Raw genomic sequence first — 7,516 nt, 5'->3', positions numbered from 1 at the left:
ATAGAAAAAAAAGAATTAAGATCAGTAGTGGCACCAGTACAAATATGGCTTATCAGATTCCTGTGATAAATGTATGCATTTGAGAAACTGTGGCTTGAAATACAAGTTGGCCCAAAGCTCCACAGATTGATCAACCATCATAAAAGGTAACTGTGGAGATGATGAGATGTAAAAGATTCATCTAAACAGTGAGGAGAGTCTTTAATGTAATGGAATATTATCTCTCATTGTCTAATACCCAAAAAAGACAGCTGTACATCTACTCAGAGCAGTGATCTTGTCTTCAGAGAAGAGAAGATACTGTAGCTTCAGAAATCACAGACCTCACCTGCATGTATTTCCTGGCTAAGTAATCTCATCATTACTTAAAATAAAAATAAAATTGAAAATAAAATTTTGTATTAAGACAATCCTCAGCCAACTTCTACTCCCACTGGCAACCCATAATCTCCTTTTTTTAGAGGCCTGCTATGTGATTAGATCTAAATCTACCAGTGTGAGAGAATGTGTATGTTTAATTATGTACTTTTAATGGGACTATTATCTCCTCTACTGACGTTTGTGTGTTGTTTTTTTTTTTTTTTTGCCTTAGTGCAAGTTGAAAGGGCAATATGGTAAAATGAAAAGAATTACAGTATGTTAAAATGTTGACCTTCCATCGCTCTTGTTCAAATTTGTATTACTCCACAATAAAAGTATTTAAAATAATGACAATATCAAATCTGGTAGATCTGTGTGGTAATAACGCTTATCAGTCAAAGGTTCAGTGTGGATTGTTGCACATTGAATGGGTAGTTCATTATACTTCAGTGTGATTTAAAAGCTATGTATTATGGCTTATGTATTTTGTATGCTGTCAGCTGTGTGTCCTAACGAGAATTCTTTGCTCTGCTTTATGTGAAGAACATACCGTGAAAAGAAAACAGACAGGTGGTTGGCGAAGGAAGTAGGCAGGGGGGTTAGTGACTCAGCTGGAGGGAATTTGATATTAAATATTTCCGATACTGGACTCAGTGAGAAGTAGATACACTCCTGGAAGTAAAGCGGAGCAAAGGGGTGATTTAGGAAAAGGGAGTATGCTGCTAAGAAGAAAGTGATAAGGTAAGGAGCGCAAGAACAAGAGGAAAGGGTATGGAACAGTAGGTGTGGAGTGAAGGAGCAGTGTGTGGGCACAGAAGGCCAATGAAGTGACGGGGGATGACGGGGACACATGCAGGTTTGTGTCTTCTTGACGTGCGGAGTACACACAGTACTCTTTTCTACCCCCATATCTGTTCTCTCTCTCTTCATTGGATTCCACCCTCTATCTGTCCCTCTTCCTCACCCACTCATTCCCTTTATTCCTACCTCATACTGGTCCCTGAAAAAATAGGGCAGTCCTTATGTAAGGAAGAGAAAAGAAGTGGGGAGGGGGGTGTGAGCACAGGAAAAAAGGTTGAAACAAAACCTTCTGGAAAGAAACAAAAATGAGTAGGGGGAATAATGAAGTTGGCATCCACAATCCTCATCCAGGAGGAAGAAGTATTCAGATCTCCTCAAATAACTGTCAGCAATACTACACTGTGAAAAACACTGCAAACTACGTGAAGATCCCGGTTACAAAATGAAAACATTTGCGTCATTAACTAAGATTTTACATATTGTCTAATAAATTAAGTGAAAATGGGACATGATGTGGTGTCTATAACCTAACAAAGGTTATAAGAAAGATTTCTTTCTTTCTTTCTAGTCACCAACTGGCAAGCAGTCAGCTAAAAGTCCAAAACAACAGCTGCCAGACCAAAGACGTTGCATTTGTTGCACAGAGAGAGTGGGACAAAGAAAGAGCAACAAAAAAAAACACTGGTTTGGCTTTTTGAGATGGAGACCATTAACATCAGCCAAAATACTCAGAACTGACTCAGCTGTGGCATTTGTCCTTCTGGTTAGCATCTAAAGCTAATATGTTTGTTTTGGCAACCTTATTGACTTAGAATGATAATGATTTTACCTTTGTATTGAACCAATTTGAGCTTTGTGTAACATTAGTGCTTTGTTGTCACATAAACAGCAACTGCAGCACTCTACTGGGCTGACAAATTTAGACCTACTTGATAGTCAGCTGACACTAGCAGCGGACCGTAGGCTGCATTTTGTACAGTTTATCACAACCAAGCAACTACAGTCTACGCCAACACTAGTAAAACAGGATGTGATGGCAGGGCAAAGAGCAGTTTGGGGCAGCTTAGGTGTCTGTCTGTTTTGAGTCTTACTAGACTGAAAAGACATGAGGTAGTGTAACTTTAAATGATTAATTTGTAAGCAGTTTATTAATAGCCTGTTTTGGTCCCGGGGAAGTCAGGTCTAACTGGCTCACTGTCATGATTTACAGGGATACTTGAAAAGTACAGATCCCCCGTAACTGTTCTTAGTAACACTGCCACCTGTTGTAGTGAAAAGACTGCTGTGAAAAAGGCCGTTGTAGGGGGCTTATAAGTTTAGTCCTATAAAATGCTGTAAGTAGCCTATACAGTATGCATAGATGCTCAGAAAATTCAAAAACAAAATCTTAATGCAATGCCTCAACATGGTACTTTACAATATTTGACTAAATATAAGAGGTTACTTTCCACCTCTGATCTCATCCTCACTCTCTGTCACACATTTGCTCTTGTCCCTCCCTCTTTCTGGCAATGTGCCTCTGACTGGCAGCGAGCCTGCTGAAAGTAGGCTAGGATTGACGCGTTGCTCGTGTCTGAGTCACTGAGAGCTGTGGAAACCCACTGATTGCCTTTAACTTTAGGCATCCAACTCCCATGCAGTGCATGATACATTGGAGCCGTACGCTGCGCTTTCTGCACCTCAATGCTGACGTTTATAGTTGCACTTAGAAAAATAAATTAATTAATAAAAATGCTGTGAACAATTGTAGAGATGGGTAGAGACATATACATATTATAAATATGAACACTAAAATGACATTATCCTACTTGTGGTTCCACACCAATGGGTTTAGGAAGACATGAAAAGAAATCAATAGTGAGAGGTGAACTGCAAAAGCAATTAGTGCCATCTTAATTTTCTGCCATGGCACAATAACCTCTTTCTCACAAAAAGCTGTCAAGAATCTTTTGTTTTAATCATCAAGTAAGGACCAATTAACAGCAGGCCATGCCATAGCCAACCAAAGCCTCACTAACCTGTTTAATACTGAGGGAAATGAGTGTTAAGAGGTCTGATGCCATTCTGCCGGGTTAAATGAGATGACGTGAGAACATTTTGTCTCAGAAGAGCCCACAACTGAGGCTATGACGCATGCACAAATGAATGTTTTAGCTTCTGCACAGATCACTATAAATGATTGCTGTGCGTGTCTGCTGTATGAGTTTCTATAAACACACAAGCTTGTTATTTAACTGTAGAGCCATAAGGATTGCACCATATAAACATAAGTATATTAGCATAAACAGCTGCAAAAAAGCTGTGTGCTGAAGAAGGGAATGGGAACAAATGGAAGGTCAAGGGTAAATAATGTAACCAGTTCTTCATAGTCACAGACACTAAAAGAATCAGGGGACTTTTCCCTTTTAGTCATCTTGACTACTGTGGTCTTCACTGCCCACTGAGGGGTCCTGTAGTGTCTGTGGGAGTGTGGGGTGCCAGGGCTGTTGCTTTGGTGCATCTAGCCCTTGTATAACTGAAGCAAAAGCTGCACAGTATCTGCATCTTCAGCAGAAAGTCACACAAGTTTTAAGATTGAAAGTGAGTTGCTGCCCTAAGTGCAGTTATCTTGTTATCTTGGGGCCATAATCACAAATGGACAGATACAGTAAGATGGGATGCAAGGTCAACAGTGTTGGGCGGTGACTAGAAGAATAAATCTATGGATACAAAAAGCAAAAATAAGTTTCTCTTGCACACAGAAAATGAACTTATCCTTTGGGACAGGGAAAAGAGCTCATAAAGAAGCAGAGAGTGGAAACCCTGCCCGTTTCTATCAAAAGGACACCTCAACAAATTCACTCTACAAATATAACACAAATCAGATACTACCAGATTCTGTGTCTGAACAACACTTTGAGCACTACAAGGAATCAGGAGCTTAACATCAAGACAGTATGCTTGTTATTTGGCACTTACAGAAAAGAAAAACAGTCTCTTAGTTCCCCTCCAGTTTGTGGTACAAATACAAAAAACAGATTCTGTTGTAAGACAGAAAATAGCAGAAACTTCACTGTCCCCTACTGAAAGGCAGGGAGCTGTACAGCTGTTATACAACTCTACACTTTTTCCAGTTATTGCTCATAAAATGAGGGAAAGTCAGGCCAGCTGAGGCATGTATTTTCTTTTCATACTATCTCTCAAAGATTACATGAAGGACTATTATATAGTCTTTTTCTGTAGCTAACACAATTTACAACTAAATATTCTTTAGTTACAGAGCTGATGTAATTAAATCATACAGGTGATGTGCATCTGATATATATTTCAACATCAAAAATGATTTCAAAGTCAGCTTCATCAGCTTCAGACAAAAGAAGACTGACTTGCAGTAACAAAAAAAGAAAAAAAAGAGGACATCCCAAGTTCAAAAGTAGGTATATGGTCCAATCTCAAAAAATATTAAGGCTCCAGTTTTTAATTTTAGCTCAGGTATTTTAGTTAACACAAGCCATGTTTGCCTAAATATGCAGAAAGGCCTTCAACTCTGCCAAGAAAGAATTACTAGATTTAGATGAAAATAGATGTGTCATTAAATGGTTACAGGGCAGATCAGGGCCTCCACCTAAATGATCATATCATCATAAGCTGCAGGGAGTTTTAGCCAAAGGCTGACATAAAAGTCAAGTCGAGCATAACTTTTCATAAACTATTATAGCCTCAGTTTCAGTCGTGTTGCACTGAATGGCTAAGTGAGTAAGAACAAGCTAAGAGTAAATACAGCAGACAAAGACAGAAGGAAACTGTTGAGTAGCTGAAGGAAAAACTATGGTATGAGACATTTTGGTTGGCCGGAGAGAGCAGGCCGATCAAGTTTCTCTCAGTGAGGTGGGGAAAGCCTGTGAGAGTTATGTAATGTTGTTGGGATATAGAGCCAGAAGGGGTGTAAACAACACCACTCTGAGGTGGGAGAGGCCTAACCGTTGCCTGGTAACAAATATTTTGACCAGGAAGACTAGGCAAACACGGCCCGCCTTCCAAAAGGAAACAGGGGCTGGCCTCATGAGCACGGTGCAAGTTAGTGGCTTCCCGAAACTATGCTAAGAGACACAGACAAGCAAAACAAAGCATATCAGGGGCATTAGACACAGAACCTCTTTTTTTTTTTTACCTGTCTCGGAGGGAGTCTAGACCACCACAACATGTAAACACACACACTCTCAAGGTACAAAACAGTTCAGAGAGAGCACTGCAGTCTGACTCAAACTCCATAATGTACTCCATGCACTAAATGTAGCCATGATTTAGATACAGACAGCTTATGGAGAGATACAAAAACTTCAACAGGCTTAAACACTGTTTCTGTTCTGTATGAATGATATGGTAACACTGTATCTGCAACTTTAAACTTTACATTCTTTCAAATTAGATGAATAGTCAGTACACTGATTCTTTGGTTAGCTGGTCAGATGACCAGTCTGTAGTCATTTTTATATGCAAGTATTTTTTTCATTTCATACACAACAATGTCAAATATTTGATAGTCTCAGCAATCTGAAATATTTCTGCTTTTCTCTGTTACACAGCTTACACTTGATTGAGATATGGTCACTACTAATGCTAATGAGTCTTATTGGTTTGTTGTGTTATATGCATCGCGGACTTCCTGAAAGCAGTAGGCTACTAATTAATTATCTTAGTGAAATAACTAAATTAAATTCATTGCAACAGAAGGTGGATGAGGAAATGCTGTAGATTTAAATAAAAAAGCCAATTACTGCCCACCTTTTCCACAAAATATCAGCTCCTATAGCTATTTGACTATTTGAAAAAGTTCTCAATTGCTGGCGCTGTCTAACATGGAATCTGTTAATGACATTTAATGCAAATCTTCTGACGGGTCTGACAATAGTCAGTTCGTCTTGGGTTCCGCTTGTTACGCACACGTTTACAACTTAGTAAATAGCAGCGAGAGGCATACATTTGTGCGTTGCTAAGCATGTGTATATTTGCATTTTACAGATGTGTTGTAAACGCTAACACCGTCAAGTTTCCTTGTACTTCCAAGACGTTACAACGCACGACCAACAGCCGTTAACAGTTAAAACAGTGCTAAAACAACAACAACCACCGCTGTAGCGTTCTCAGATTCGTTTCTGTTCCCTGCACAGAGAGAATCCGGAAGCCATATTGTGTGCTTCTGCTGCTGTCTGTCAATCACAGTTGGTTACCACGGAAACCGGTTGCTAGGCTGCATAACACAAAAGGCCAAATTTATACGTCCTTGCGTCATAGGCAACGGCGTATCCATGGCGACAGAACGCTACACACATGCGGCAGATCCGTGGATAGCACATGGTTCCTGCCGCTTGTTTTATCCTAAACACCTCATTGCAATGTAGTAACAGTGGCTATTTGTGGTGTTTGGAACGATATTAAGAAGGAAAATATATCTTATCTTGTTGCTGTGTAGCATAATTTGTCATAATTATATAATGTAGCCTACATTTATCACCATAGGCTACATAGGCCTATAAAATCACAGTAGGCCTATTAATTATGTCCGTGATTTCTTGCAGTCACCTCATCAAGTCCTGATGTTATTGTTCATTCTGTTTACTTCCCGCGACTGTAGGCTGCTCCCCTGCGTTACCAGCCAGTCAACTTACATCGACGGAGTTAGTCATCCCGGGTCAGCAGCACAGCACCAGTACCGGAGGGGGCAGAAGTCTCTGACGTTGTTGTAGCGGTGACTAACAACTTGTTATCCCCAACTCTTCTCTTTTTGCTCGCGCCTTTTCACACATCGGCAGTAGATGTAACCCGTCCACGGCAGCATGTCTACCCCGTGACATTTTTTGACATCACAACTACAAAAGAAAGAGATTTTCATTCTTGGTTACCCACCCGGTGTTCCCGCAGCTAGCCTGTAGAGCAACCCCCAGTCAAGGCCAACCTCCCACCTGCCACATTCTGGTGTCCGCACAGGCTATCTAATAATGAATCACTTTGTCCTCAGCCGGCTGATATTTGCAGTGACAGGCACAGATTTCCGTCACTGCTGCCCACTGCTCGTATCAGAATTACACTGCTGTTTACCAATTCATGACTTTGATTTGGCTGAATGATGCTGCTGTTCCTGTTCTGTTTGCTGATCTGTGATACACAGTCTCGCCTACACTAAAATTCATAAACATATACCTAAGTGAAGGATTGGCTGTCTGCGAGTATAGGCTATAGTCTAGCCTAGGGTTTTTGTCAATCTGCAGTAAATTCATATTGGCACCATGCCTGACTTCAGCTTTAGGGAGTGTCCACACACATGAAAAGGAGGTTTCCCTCCCAGTAGACTAAACTCTCAAGCTCAGAGGACTCC

This window comes from Monopterus albus, unplaced genomic scaffold (genome assembly GCF_001952655.1).
Source record: "Monopterus albus unplaced genomic scaffold, M_albus_1.0 scaffold328.1, whole genome shotgun sequence".
Classification (NCBI taxonomy): domain Eukaryota; kingdom Metazoa; phylum Chordata; class Actinopteri; order Synbranchiformes; family Synbranchidae; genus Monopterus; species Monopterus albus.
This window is presented reverse-complemented; position numbering follows the sequence as displayed.